Source organism: Vigna radiata, unplaced genomic scaffold (assembly GCF_000741045.1).
Source record: "Vigna radiata var. radiata cultivar VC1973A unplaced genomic scaffold, Vradiata_ver6 scaffold_392, whole genome shotgun sequence".
NCBI lineage: Eukaryota > Viridiplantae > Streptophyta > Magnoliopsida > Fabales > Fabaceae > Vigna > Vigna radiata.
In genome coordinates, this window is record NW_014542626.1 from 120,175 (window position 1) to 135,057 (window position 14,883).

At 35.3% G+C, this 14,883-nt stretch overlaps 1 pseudogene; it reads right to left on the reverse strand.

The window, feature by feature from the left end:
• Positions 1 to 13,585: 13,585 nt before the first annotated feature.
• Positions 13,586 to 14,883, reverse strand: part of LOC111240928 — a 9,592-nt pseudogene continuing 8,294 nt past the window's right edge.

Sequence of the window (14,883 nt, forward strand, 5' to 3'; positions counted from 1 at the left end):
AAAAAAAAAAAAAAAAAAAAAAAAAAAAAAAAAAAAAAAACTAACAATAGAAAGAAGTAAGCCAAATTGAATATGTTGTGCTTTAAGAAATTATATCGAATGCGTTGACACTTTAATCTAAGGACAGGAGAATGTTGAGTCATTAGACCATAGTTGGTCCTACACACTGAAAACCTCTATGCATTATTAAGCATTGGAAATAAATTAAACATCACTTACAATGATAGGAAGCCAATCAAATCTCCAAGGTATTCAAGAACCATTCCTATGAAATTGCAACTCCTCAACACTCTAGAAAACCATATTACATGTAAATAGGTCATGATACTTTGTAAATAGGTGTAAATTAGTTAATTGGAATTCATTTATCTAAATGACGATAAATTAGATGAATGAATAGGGAAAATATAAAACACGGTTTACAGAGGCTTTCATTTTTGTTTTATTCTATTGTTGAAATTAATTACAGAAGAAGTTATCCACTTCATCCAACTAATTCTTGGAATTATCTTATGCAGGACTTAATTGCATAACTTGCAATTGGATCTTAACATCCGCCATGTTGCACAACCCCAACACCCAAGTAGGTTGGATGTGTAATAGCCCTTTCTCTAGTTTTAAGCAATCACTATGATTTTGGCATCACCACCCACAAAACCCTATCTCTTTACAAAAGTCCCTTTTATTAGCAATGACCTCAATATTTTTTTTAATATATTATTTGGTCCCTAGTTTTGAGCTTTTTATTCAAAGTTGTCCTATCTTTTAAAAAAGTTTAGTATAACAAACGGTTCAAAATGGTCCTTTAGGCTTACGGCGTTAAAAACATAATGATACAATTGCCCATCTGGGCAAAAGTAAATGAGGTGTCCAGTTTTGTAATATGTGGCACATTGAGACCAATTAAGATCCAATGACTTACAATCTTGTTGAAGATGCTTTTGATGAAAAAGCCCCTAAGATGTTGGATGACATAGTGGTTATAAACGATGATCCACCTCCTAGCCTTACCACTAAATCACCAATCCCTACACCTCAACCTACTAGCCCACCTCTTTAAACAATTATTCATATCCCACAACATATAACAAATCTTCCACCTAACACCACCTTAGCCTTACTTCTCTTTATCAACGGACCCTTCACCTCATCCATTCTCGATCATGTTCACTTCATCATTGTTGACAACAATCCTTCACATAAAGAATTTTTTTTTTTTTGTAATGTTTAAAGCCAATATACAAAAACAAGACACCAAATTCGCAATCATCATCAATATCCTCAACAACCTAGCCTCCCAAGNTTTTTTTTTTTTGTAATGTTTAAAGCCAATATACAAAAACAAGACACCAAATTCGCAATCATCATCAATATCCTCAACAACCTAGCCTCCCAAGTTTTCCCACCTAAAATTGCTACCCCGACACCAACCTAACAACCACTACTGATATGATCATAGATGGGGCAAGAATGAACCCATCTATGATCATATCAACTACCACCACCTCCATCCAGACCATCATGTTCTGATTTCCATGTTAACCAGGGGGAGTCTAGAGCAAATCATTTATGCATCTAGGGGAGTTTACCGTTTAGAGAGAAAAAATTATTATCTCTTCCATTTCATACATCATTTGAACTTTGAATCAACTTATCTATGTAGATACTCTTATAAAATTCAATCTCAATTTCGTTATCACTTTGTTTGCTCTAACTCTTTGATATTTTTTTTTGCTCTGATATATTTCTTGTTATTCATACTTTGAGACTTTACATTCATCTGATTATATAAGCTTTGAAAAATGATTCATCACTTATGGGAAGTCATATATCATTCATACATATTCAGATTGGTTTAATAACATGTGTTCTTATACATATCCATAATATGCTAGGATGATCTCATATACTTTGATAGTTTATGTGAAAATGTTTTATATTGAAGACATTTTCTTTTACACATCGTTCAATAAAGCATTACATATTTTGATAAATGCTTGAGTAGAGACGTTTATGATATTATATTGTACAGTTGCTCTGTTGCGCTAGTATGAACATCCTCCTCTGATTATATACAAAAACCTCTAACGTAATTTGAATAACATGATAGTTTTTACAAAAATGCTTTCATCAGTCTCTTATTCCTTTTCGACAATGGTCTCTAATATCTATTTCACGATAGTAGTTGTATTTGTTAAAATAAAAAAAAAAGGGAGATTATTAAAAAATGATTGTCTAATAAGACAAGACCGTCTAGCAACCCGTGTTTTGAAGTTTAACAAACAGTGTTTAACAAAACAATTTGATGATGACAACACATTGTTTAATAACATGCATATATTGTTTGTTGTTATTACATGTTCTTATGCAAATTGATTGTTATATCTGTGAACATGATTATGTACTGTGTTACATGTTCCTATGTTGATTGATTGATATATATGTGGAACGTGATCCCATGCTTTATGTGCTATGTGCAATGCATCTTTACATATATTTTTCTGCACATGTTTTAAAGCTGAAAACCACAAGTACTTTTATGAAGTTATAACTGTGTGACAAAGTTCTAGTGTAGTCGACTACATTATTAATGGATTCGACAATGCTAAAATCTTTGTGCACATTTTGAGAGTCAGTGCTCTGTGAATTTTTGAGAAGAAAAGAATTTCAAAATGTTTCACATGGTTGAAGTTGACTATGTGCGCCACACATTCGACTGTATCTATTATCTAGTTTGAAATTCTATTATGCTCTTGCATCCCAACGGTTATATTTTTAAAAGTTAGTTGAGCATTGATGACTTGGTCAACTGCATTAAATGTGTTTTGTTTTTGGTTGACTACATGCTACCTGGTTGACTGTTTATTATAACTATCAAAATTAAGTCGACTGAATTAGTAGCATAATCGACTTAGAATCTATCTAAATAACAGAAATATATTTATGTTTCAGATCCAATTCTCTGTTGTAAGAGCTCCAAGAATTCTCCAAGAAGACGGTGGTGATCTTTCTTGAAAGAGATTCAAAAGGAGGTTCTTCTGTGCACACAAAGATTGATCAGTATCTGCACAAGGAAGGTGCTTTTGTGCCATCGTGTTTAAGACTTGGCATCCTGTGAAGACTGTTGCATTATTTTTCTGGCTTGGCATCCTTAAAGACTGCTGGTATTGTTACCTGTTGGATACAGGGGATTGTTCACTTTGAAGATTGTTCAAAGTGGTGTTGCAGATTGCAGAAGAGGGGATTCTTGCTGCAAGTTTGGTTTTGTTCTGCAACTATATTTTGGTTTTTGGTTAAAGAGGAGATTTATATTTTTGATGTGGAGGTCTTCTATAAATTCCTTATTGTAAAAACCGCAACCATTATAGTGCATTTGTTTCCTGGGTTGGAAGGACAATGGATGTAGGCATAGTTGGCCAAACCAGTATAAAAATTCAGTGTTTGATTTTCTCTATCCCTACACTACACTTTTCCGTTGCATATAATTTTTCATTACCTGCATTTCAAGAAAGTGTGAAAAGTTTAATACTTTGATTGCAAGATTGCGAAAAGATTTTATATTTGTGAAAACACCAATTCAACCCCCCCCCCTCTTTGTGTAAAAACGAAGCCAACCTGTTTCCTAACATTTGGTATCAGAACTGGTTTTGATAAGATATTTCAAAAACTAGTCAACTCTGTTTTTCTTTGATTTGACTATATAAACCTGGGGATGGCTTCTACTTTTCAAACTTTTGGTGAAGGTGCTTCAACAAACAGACCACCTCTGTTTGATGGCGAAAATTTCCTTTTAGGAAAATCAGAATGCAAATATTTCTTGAATAGCAGATAAAGGAATCTTAGATGCCACTTTAAATGGTCCTTTTGTGCCTACAAAAACTGTTGAAGAGAAAAATGTTTTGAAACCTTTTACTGAGTGGACTGTTGATGAAAATAGAAAAGCTCAGTATGATATTAAAGCTAGAAATATTATTGCCTCTGCACTAACTGTTGATGAATTTTTCAGGGTATCTCAATGCAAATCCGCAAAGGAAATGTGGGATGTTTTATATGTAACTCATGAAGGCACAGATGAAGTAAAGAGAGCTAGAAAGAATTCACTAATACAAGAGTATGAATTGTTCATAATGAAGGCTGGAGAAAGCATCTATGATGTGTAGAAACGATTCACTCATATTGTAAATCATCTCATTGCTCTCAGGAAGGTATTTGACAGAGAAGAGATAAATATCAAGATTCTGAAAAGTCTGAACAGAAACTGGCAACCAAAAGTCACGACAATCTCTGAATCCAAAGATCTCACAACGATGAACATGGCTACCTTGTTTGGCAAGTTACATGAACATGAATTGGAACTTGGTAGATTAAAGGATGAAAAAGAGATTGAAGAAAAGAATCCATTGCTCTAAAGGCTACAAGCAAGAACAACTCAGAAACAGACATGGACGAGAAAGAATTGATGACCTTGGTGGTAAGGAAATTTAGCCGACTGCTAAATAATGATAGTCAACTGACTAACCTTGTAGGTCAAGGCAAAAAGAAAAGCTTCAGTACAAATGTTGTCCAATGCTATGAATGTGGAAAGGAAGGTCACATCAAGCCTGATTGTCCTGATCTAAAGCCGAAGCAGAAAAGAAAGAAGAGATTTCCTCAAGGCAGAAACATGAAAAGAAAATGAGCATACATTGCTTGGGAGAACATAGATTCTGAAAGCTCAAGTGATGAGGATGCTGATCAAGAGGAGGAATCCAACATGTGCTACATGACTAGAATTACATGGGACGATTATGACAGTGATGCAAACATCTCAAATGAACCAGTGGAAATCAAATATGATCTGCTAAAAGATGCTTTTCAAGAACTGCATGCTAAAGCTATGTGACTACAATACAAAGTTAATTAACTAAACTCTGAAAGAAGAGATTATGAGTATATAATTAACTACCTTGTTGTTGATAATGAAAAATTAGAGAAAGAATTAAAAGAAGCTTTGCTATCTGCTAAGAAGGTTGAAATTAAAATTGTTACTGTTGAAAAAGTTTGTGAAAATTGTCCTACTCATATTGAAAAGATCGATTACTTGACTAGTACTCTAGCTAATTTTACTCAAGGAAGAGACAATTTAAATGTTGTTTTAAAGTCATCTGGCAGAGCTATATACATGCAAGGAATTGGTTACAAAGCTCAATCTAACAGAACCAATGCTAAGAAATTTACTTATTTAAGTAAACCTACTAGAAATGCATGTTTCTATTGTAACTGTGTTAGCTACACTGTTAGAAACTATTATTACAAAAATGTTGTTTTTCTTAAAGGATTATATGTTTGGATACCAAAGGAACAAGTAACAAAGACTGGCAATCATGGACCCAGAGTTAAATGGGTACCAGCAACCAAAACTTAAACTGTTTTGTAGGATAAATAGCAGATGCAGTTGATCTCAAGGATGAATAAATTATGGAATACATCAAAAATCTTGAGTATCTACAATTGGTAATACTGTATCAATTCACTGCATTATTGCTAAACCTGACTGGTTGTGATTATGTGATTGCATGAACATCTTGTTTGAATTGATTGTTTGATTGATTGATTGAGTGTGAAACTCTGTTTTGATGTGAATTAGTCGACTACATTAGTATATCATTCGACTATGAACATACTATTTAGTTGGGTTTGGATTTCAATTTTTTTTTTGTGCAAAAATCAAAACAAAATATTTCCCTCCAAATTTTTTATCTGTGCCTAATGTGTTAAAACCTTGATGATCATGGGTCACTACATTCATTCTCACTGATCTGATACTCCACTATCCTCATTCTTTCTGAGAAAATCTTCACTCGTCTTCAATTACAATGGCCTCAAGCTCTACACCAAGAAGGAGGATCAAAACTGTTGCTTCAAGGAATGCTAGAAGAGTGTCTGATTTAAATGGCTGGATAAGCGATGACGAAGCACAGTCCAAATATCTAGATTGCTGGAAAAGAAGAACCTTGGTGACGCAAAAAATTTCTGAAGTTGAAGTTTTTCAAGACCGAAGGATTTCTATTTTAAAGATGAATTAAACATCAGGGCTTAAAACAATTTGTTGAAATGGCAAGTCCCTGGTATCCAGATTTGGTAAAGGTCTTCTACTGCAACTTGAAAATAGAAGATGGCATTCTCTGTTCTCGTGTAAAGGGGTTGACATTAAATTGACTAATGAAGTCTAGAGTGCTATTGGTGGATTAAAAATTAGTGGAGAAAAATGTCATCTAGGAATAGATGGGTTCAACAAGTTTACTGAATACCAAAATTGTCTGAGAAATGCTAATGACTGCAAAGATTATTCAAATTACAAAACTGGTGGAATGAAGAAAGATGAAAGATTGGCCATCTATGTCATTGTCTATATACTTATGGCAAGAGGAGGAAATTATGCACAAGCAACCACCGAAGACTTGATGCTGTTGAAAGCTCTAAAAGAAAATATTCAGGTGGATTGGCCAGCAACCATTTCTGATAACATGTTGAAAGTGACCAAGTCAGAATCTGGAAAATTACCCTATTGTGTTTTTATCTTAAAAGTACTAATTTACTATGGTGTGGAATGCATTGGTGAATCAAGTGAACAGTATCAAAGAACATGCCGCGTTGACAGGACTGCTCTTCACTTAATGCTCAGGGTAAAAAATCTAAAGGATGGACATACAAAGATGAAACTCTGAGAAACAACAACTCTGCATCTTCTTCTCAAATGAATCAGTACAGGGCAAGAAATGAATTTGACAGGATTGTTCTAAACAAATTGAATGAAATTGACAGGAAACTAGGTGAGCAGATTAAGAAGGATCATCAAAATGAAGTGGATGAAACCTCTAAAGATTTAAGTTCTTCTGAAAAATCTTCTCAAGGAAGTGAAAATGAAGATAGTGAGGATACAAGATCAAAGGATAATGGAACTAATATGATTCTCAATGTTTTTATTAATAAAAAGAGGAAGAAGAACTAATTGTTTTTTAGGTTAAAGTCTATTTTGTGTATGGCTTATAATGCCATCTTTTGTTGTCTTTTTGTTTTCCTTGTTTTATGTCCTTCATTGTAATATCAGTTTTCAAGGAAATGAAATTAGTACATTGAATCAATTTCAATTGCTTTAATTTGATTGATTAATATCTGATATACTAAATGGATTGATTTGATTGTGTTCTGAATGAAGTCGAATATGCTTAATCTGTTTTACACCTTTACATTTTGACTTCTGTCACTATTGATTATATTTCTTGCTTAACTAAAATGCTTGATCTGGAAAAGATCTTTGAAAGGTTTTGCAGGAAGAACATTGCTTTTGGAACTGCAAGTGAAATTCAACAACCTTGGAAAGCAATGCATTCAANTGAGGAAATAATGCAATCGACTGATCTAAACAGGATTATAAATTCCAATTCTGGAATTTGATTTTCTTTCATTGATTGCTTATTCTGAATATCTTTTATTATCTCTCATTTAAACTGCTTTTAAATATCTTGATTGAGATAAAATTGTGAGAATTTTTATGATTGTATCATTGCATGACTAAGTTGTTTGACATCTGGTCTTTGATACAAATTTGTACTATACTGCTTTGTGTATTCTGTGTTATACTGCATTGTGCATCTGATCTGATTTTGATATCTATGCATAATGACAGGGGGACTATCACATTTTACACATTTCTATTTCACATGCCTGCATTTCAGGGGGAGTTATCATTTACATGTGATTAAATTGTGCTAATGAGAGCATCATTGCATCTTGAATATTGCATACTCTTTTTGATGCATCTCTGTTTGATATTTCAGCATAAATATCTAGAGCATACCTTTTTTTGCTCATGCACAAAGGGGGAGAAAATGCATGAAAGCATTATGAAAGGGGGAAAATGATTAATTATATCTCATATTCTGCTTGATATTTTGTTGTTTGACTATGTTACATAAAGAGTTACTTGAACTATGATTTATCTATTATTACTCTGTTTTGTATTAGATTGTGTAAACATGGTTGGTTATTAATAATGGTTGAGCATCATCAAAAAAGGGGGAGATTGTTGAGATTGTTAACAACACAATTTCTATATCAATCTAGTTTTTTATGATGACAACACATTGCTTAATAACATGCATATGTTGTTTGTTGTTATTACATGTTCTTATGCAAATTGATTGTTATATCTGTGAACATGATTATGTATTGTGTTACATGTTCCTATGTTGATTGATTGATATATATGTGGAACGTGATCACATGCTTTATGTGTTATGTGCAATGCATCTTTACATATGTTTTTCTGCATGTGTTTTAAAGCTGAAAACCACAAGAAATTTTATGAACTTATAAATGTGTGACAAAGTTCTAGTGCAGTCGACTACATTATTAATGGATTCGACTATGCTAAAATCTTTATGCAGATTTTGAGAATCAGTGCTCTGTGAATTTTTTAGAAGAAAAAAATTTCAAAATTTTTTACATGGCTGAAGTCGACTATGTGCGCCACACATTCGACTGTATCTATTATCTAGTTTGAAATTCTATTATGCTCTTGCATCCGACCGGTTATATTTTTAAAAGTTAGTTGAGCATTGATGACTTGGTCAACTGCATTAAATGTGTTTTGTTTTTGGTTGACAGTATGCTACCTGGTTGACTGTTTATTATAACTGTCATAATTAAGTCGACTGAATTAGTAGCATAATCGACTAAGAGTCTGTCTGAATAACAAAAATCTACAAATAGACTGATCACGAATCAGTTAAGAGACTTTTGATGAACTGACAATTTCATTTATGTTTCAGATCAAATTCTCTGTTGTAAGAGCTCCAAGAATTCTCCAAGAAGACGGTGGTGATCTTTCTTGAAAGAGATTCAAAAGGAGGTTCTTCTGCGCACACAAAGATTGATCAGTATCTGCACAAGGAAGGTCCTTCTGTGTGATCATGTTTAAGGCTTGGCATCCTGTGAAGACTGTTGCATTGTTTTTCTGGCTAGGCATCCTTAAAGACTACTGTTATTTGTAGTTGTTGGATACAGGGGATTGTTCACTTTGAGGATTGTTCAAAGTGGTGTTGCAGATTACAGAAGAGGGGATTCCCGTTGCAAGTCTGGTTTTGTTCTGCAACTATATTTTGGTTTTGGGTTAGAGAGGAGATTTATATTTTTGATGTGGAGGTCTTCTATAAACTCCTTGTTGTAAAAACCGCAACCATTATAGTGCATTTGCATCTTGGGTAGGAAGGACACTAGATGTAGGCATTGCTGGCCGAACCAGTATAAAAATTCAGTGTTTGATTTTCTCTATCCCTACACTCTTACTTTGTTGTCGACTTTAATCTTTACGCAGTCAACTACGTTTTGTCGCTGCATATAGTTTTTCATTACTTCCATTTGAAGAAAGTGTGAAAAGTTTAATACTTTGATTGCAAGATTGCAAAAAGATTTTATATTTGTTAAAACACCAATTCACCCCCCCCCCTCTTGGTGTAAAAACGAAGCCAACATGTTTCCCAACATTAATAACGTCTAGCGTATTAAATGCATGGATGAATAGTACTCTTTTGGTTATTGTGTTATGTTCTCTTTACCTGTGCAGATCACAAAGGTAAAAAGCTTTTTCAAATGTTTTGCATTGTGATAACGGTTTAACACACCGTTATTTATTATGTGATTTTGATACTAAAAGCACCTTTTTTCACTTAGAAACTTGTTTGGACTTGTGTTTTCAATAAAATGTGTGAATAAGAGAGTTGAGGTTGATTTCAGTAGTTTTCTAACAAATTTCCCTTGTTTTGACAGAGATTGAAGTAATACTGGAAGAAGAAGTGAAAAGCCAAGAAGATAGAGCTCAAAAAAGGTCAAAAAGGCACCAAGAGGAGGGAAAACACAAAGCCCGAGCGATAAGAAAAGAAAAATTGCGCGTCCAACATCACCGCTGGTCACCCGGGCGGTGGCCCCGAACGCTCGAAGCCTAGGTGTCCAAATCTGATGCCCAGGCCTTACATGAGCCTCAAATCTCGCCCAGGGGAGCTCCCTGCGACGCTCGGGCGATATTTCACCTGGATCGGGCCCTATTTCTGCTCTGTTTTGATTCTTTCGGACCGGGCCACACTTTGGAACGTGTTTGACACTATTTAAAGGACCCTAGGGCTCTAGGTTTTGCATCCCTGACAGAGAAGACCATAGCAATACACTCTTAGCGAATTCTTAGTCTTCCATTCTCTTTCTTTCTTCCATTATTCATAGAGTTCCCCCATGTCTATGAGGAACTAATTTCTCTTTGTTGTTGCGGAATGATGTAACCTTGTAAACTCTCATGAATTTGAATTGATTCTTTATTTCATATGCTTTTTCACTAATTGTTAGAGTAATTCATCTGTTCTTATTGCTTGCTTATACAATAGCATGATCTATGAGTTGCATGAGTGCCGAAAGGTTCCTTTCAATTCAGGTCCTTGTTGAATTACTCCTAAGGGTTATATTGCTCAAACATGAGGGCATGAGTCTTAGTCGTCTTAACCTCTTGATCTTCACATCTTTTTACCAGGAATGCTAGGAATTGTATGAACTGGTAATTAGGGACAGGCTTATTTGCCGAGGGATCGGGTTTAAGTGTTTTAGTGAGGGACGTTGGCATTAATGCATAAAGAATAATTCTTTTATACATGAGAGGAAACTTGGTGAAATCTAACCCCAACAACATACTCATCTCATATAAATCAACCTCAATTCATCTCTGTGCTCCTTTGCCATTGATAATTGAAATCTTTATTTTCTTTATTATTTTTGCACTTCAAACCCATGATCTCTTTTATTCTAAGTCTTGATTAATCTTGTTTTCACACAACTGTTCAGCGCCAAGAGTCCTCTGGGATACGATACTTAGTCTTACCATTTTATATTACTTGTGCGACTCGGTACACTTGCCGATTTTCCCCAACACATTGTATCAAAAGAACGATAAGAGATAAGAAGACAATTATGGAATGTTTATTCAAGTGCTTTACGCTCTACTCATCCATACAAGTTATATCTGTAAAAGCACATAGCATATGACTTCATACCAAAAGGCTTCCTTCCTACGAGAAAGCCACTAAGTAACGAATATTTTTCGAATAAGTCTATAAAAAGAGGATCACTTGAAGAGAAGACAAGAAGAATAATGCTCTAAATTTTACGCTATCATTTTCTCTCAAGCTCTCATGTTTTGACATTGTCTTTCAAAAAAAAAAATTATTACAAGTCTTTGTTGAGACTTTGGCAAGTGTACCAAATCGTTCAAGTAGTAAAACCGATAAGATCGGATATCGTTTTCCAAGAGACTCGTTTCACTAGACAATCGTGTAATTTCTAACTAACCTAGACTAAAAATGCTTCCATAAATTGAGTTTTTGTGCAATTAAAGTAAATATGAAACATAAATGATAAAGGTGATCTTAGGTACTCAAACACTTGGAAATGGAAGGATTAGAAATGATATGGAATGATATTGTTGGGGTTATGATCTCACCTACTTCACTCTTATGTATAGAAAATCACTTCCTCTTCATTAATATGTTAATGTCAATCTACTAATTTACTCAAACCCCAATCCCTTGGTAGAAAGACCCTAGACTTCCTCATTAGGCTTCAATCCCTTGGAAAACCTAACAATTATTTCCGCATTAAGAAATGAGATTTTAAGACAACCAAAGGTCCTAGTTCTATCCTTAGATACTATTTCCTTTAGGTGTTTAACCCAAGTCAAGATTTACCCAATATTTCCCAATATCAAGCAAACCCTAAAATCATGTCATGGGTAGCAACTTCAGAACAAGCATTAAGAGAAGGAAAAAAACACTAACAATCAATGAAAGAGGCATATATTCATTCAAAACAAAGTAGTTTACATAAAAGTTAAGTGGCTACATCAATCCCCCAATAACAATGAAACTAGCTCTCCATGATTGGAGAGCTTAAGCTTACAACAATGGTGGAAATGGAAGAAGAAAGAAGACCCAAGGATGAAGAAGGACTGTTCCCACAGCTCCTAGCTCGCCTCCAAGAGCTCCAACAGAGAGGAATCGTGTTTGGGCAGCAAAAGATGCCAAGCCCCTCGCGTGTTAGGTCTAAAAAGACCTAATTTTTCCACATCAGCATTGCCACCGCTCAGTTTTACCTTAGCTGTACCCCAGCTGCAGACTTCCAAAGAGTTGGGCGCTGAGCTGTACCCCAGTTGCACCCCAGCTGCAGCCTTCCAGAGAGCAGGGCGCTCAGCTGCACCCTAGCTACACCCCAGCTACAGCACTCCAGAGAAGAATGGGGCTCAACTGCTGATGGGTGTCGCCGCCCAATCAAATTAGATGTGCAATTAAAGTGTAGTATAAACTAGGGAATGACCCCTAGGTCGTCTCCCAAAGACCAATTTCGCGGTTCAATAATCGAGTCTAACACAAAAAAGGGGGGGGGGGTTGAAAAATTTGTTAATATGGAAAAATTAAATCAAAATGAATTAATCCTACAACTCAACATAATTTAAAGCTAAAGAAATTAAACAACATATATTTTTTTTTACCAATGCAATTGACACATGCACCTTCCAAAAAGAATTAAATTGAAAATGGCCTAAAACTTAGACCTCTCGGTCGTGACCCCCAAATGCTTCAAATACCATTTCACTTTCTTAAATTTTAAAACCCAAATTTTTAGGCTAGGAATGTGCTCCAGCCGTGTCCTAATCCACATCAACTTCCAAGACTTCTCAACAAAAAACAACAAGGACATAGCATCCCTTCCTTTGGTTTTAAAGGCAATTAAATTGATGATTGAAGTCATTCTCCCTACAGCATGACCGTGAGCTCCCCAAGAGAATTCAAAGCATTTCTTCACTCAAATTGGAGCTTCCACCAAAACACCGGACCCCACCATATGTCATCCTCAAAAGTCTCCATCACAATAGTCCATCCTATGCTTACCTAGTCCACCTACTCACCTTGTAAAAATCCAATTCTCTCTCTTCATGAAGCAAGGAGTGAACGGTTCACTCTTCTCAATTGGTTGCAGCCGTAGCTTCCAATGCAAAAAGCATAGAATTGAATTGCATTCAACTATGGGATTCGTGCATACTTGCTCCAAAAAATAAAACCAAAAGCAACTCAACAAAACTCTTTCATCCTATCTTCAGAAACCGTGAACTTTCACACCCCAAGAATGCACAATAACATAAGATATTAAAAGTCTTCCAAGGATAAGTCAACTACACTTCCCAAGAGCAATGAAATAAATATTGATTCTAAAATTCTTCTTCCTTTGCCGAGACTACCTCTGCACCAAACACAAATTCCATTTCTTTCTTCAATCAACTATTAAATATGATACCCACTTCAAGTAAGAACCATGCACACCATCCCCTGCTCCTAAGGAACGTTGCAGGCCCCTAAGAAACCACTTCAACCAAGCTTAACATTGCTACACTTTCCTCCTCCATTTTATCAAAATGAACGTGTGTTGTTCCGAGAATCACCATCACCGAATGCTTGCCTCCTTCACTAACATCACTGTCTGGAATCTCACGTAAAGAATAGAACACCACTTGCTAAGGGAAGTTGAATGTTTCAATAGCTTCCAAACGCTGAAGTAGAATGACCAAACCCTCCAGTTGAATCACTGCATATGCCATTAAAAGCAAAGAAGTGGCAGTCCTCAATGGAGTCAAAGAGAATCAGCAACTTTTATCCAGCAAAGAAAAGCATGAACATGATAAAAGATGGGTTGTGACCGTGATAGCAAAATGGAAGCAAGGTGTAATAAATTTCTTCTCAAGAAAAAGGGTACCGATGCTTATAGAAATCAAGCATGAGTCATGAATAAATTCTCATCCCATTCAAGACAATGTTCCAGAAAGCTTAGCAAAGGAGTGTGCTGTTTCATTTAACAAAGGTAACAACACTTGCAAGAAAAAGAAAGGAAAACAAAAGTGTGCTCTTCATTCATCATTAAAACCAAAAACCATGAACAACCTTCATCAATCACTTAAGGAAACGTTCCCAGCCAAAATAAAAAAACGAAAACTGTCGAGAGAGAGCCAACTCTGCAAAGTGACGGCTGCTGTCCTAATTGGTCCGAGAATGTGTGTCCAAAAAACTAGGGTGGGGTCCACCCAAACCCTAAAGCCATGTCACAAACTCTACCATTNGNNNTTTGTGCATTCTACCAAATTAATTGGCCCAAAGTTANAAAAANTCATTAACAAAATATAAATTACTAAGCTAAGCTAGATTAATTCTCATTTGCCTTGTGGAAATTCTTCAATTGTTTGGTGCCCTTCCAAAAGTCCCAAAGTATAATTCCAAAATTGCCCTGAAAATAAAAATAGGAATAATTAAGTTCAAATAATTCAAATTAATTAAAATATGAATTATTGGTCTAATTAAGCCCAAATGGTGAAAATGACACAATAACTAAGAATTAAGCGCAAATCATCAACACAATTCAGCGCGAAAAACTAAGTTAATGGTATAAAATATCGACTCATCAAAATAGACCACACTTAGTCTTTTGCACTCCTGGGCAAAATCAAGACGTAAAACAGGGAACAGTACTGAGGACATCAGGAAGTGATACGGACTCAACAGACAAACGACAACGACTCACAAGGACAAACGCAGAGTTGCATAGTTCTCACAAAATCTGGACAATGAAAGGCATAGGTAGAGTTCCACATAGAGTCAATGAAAGCAGATACTCACAAAATCACCCAAACAGTTCAGTGCATGGAAAACAGTCAATCAGTTCAAGAGATGAATCAAGAGCAACAGAGCCTCACAGATGCACACAATCAGTGTTTCTCTCAAGTGTTTAAGGTAAATCAATGTCACTCAATGCACTCAAGAA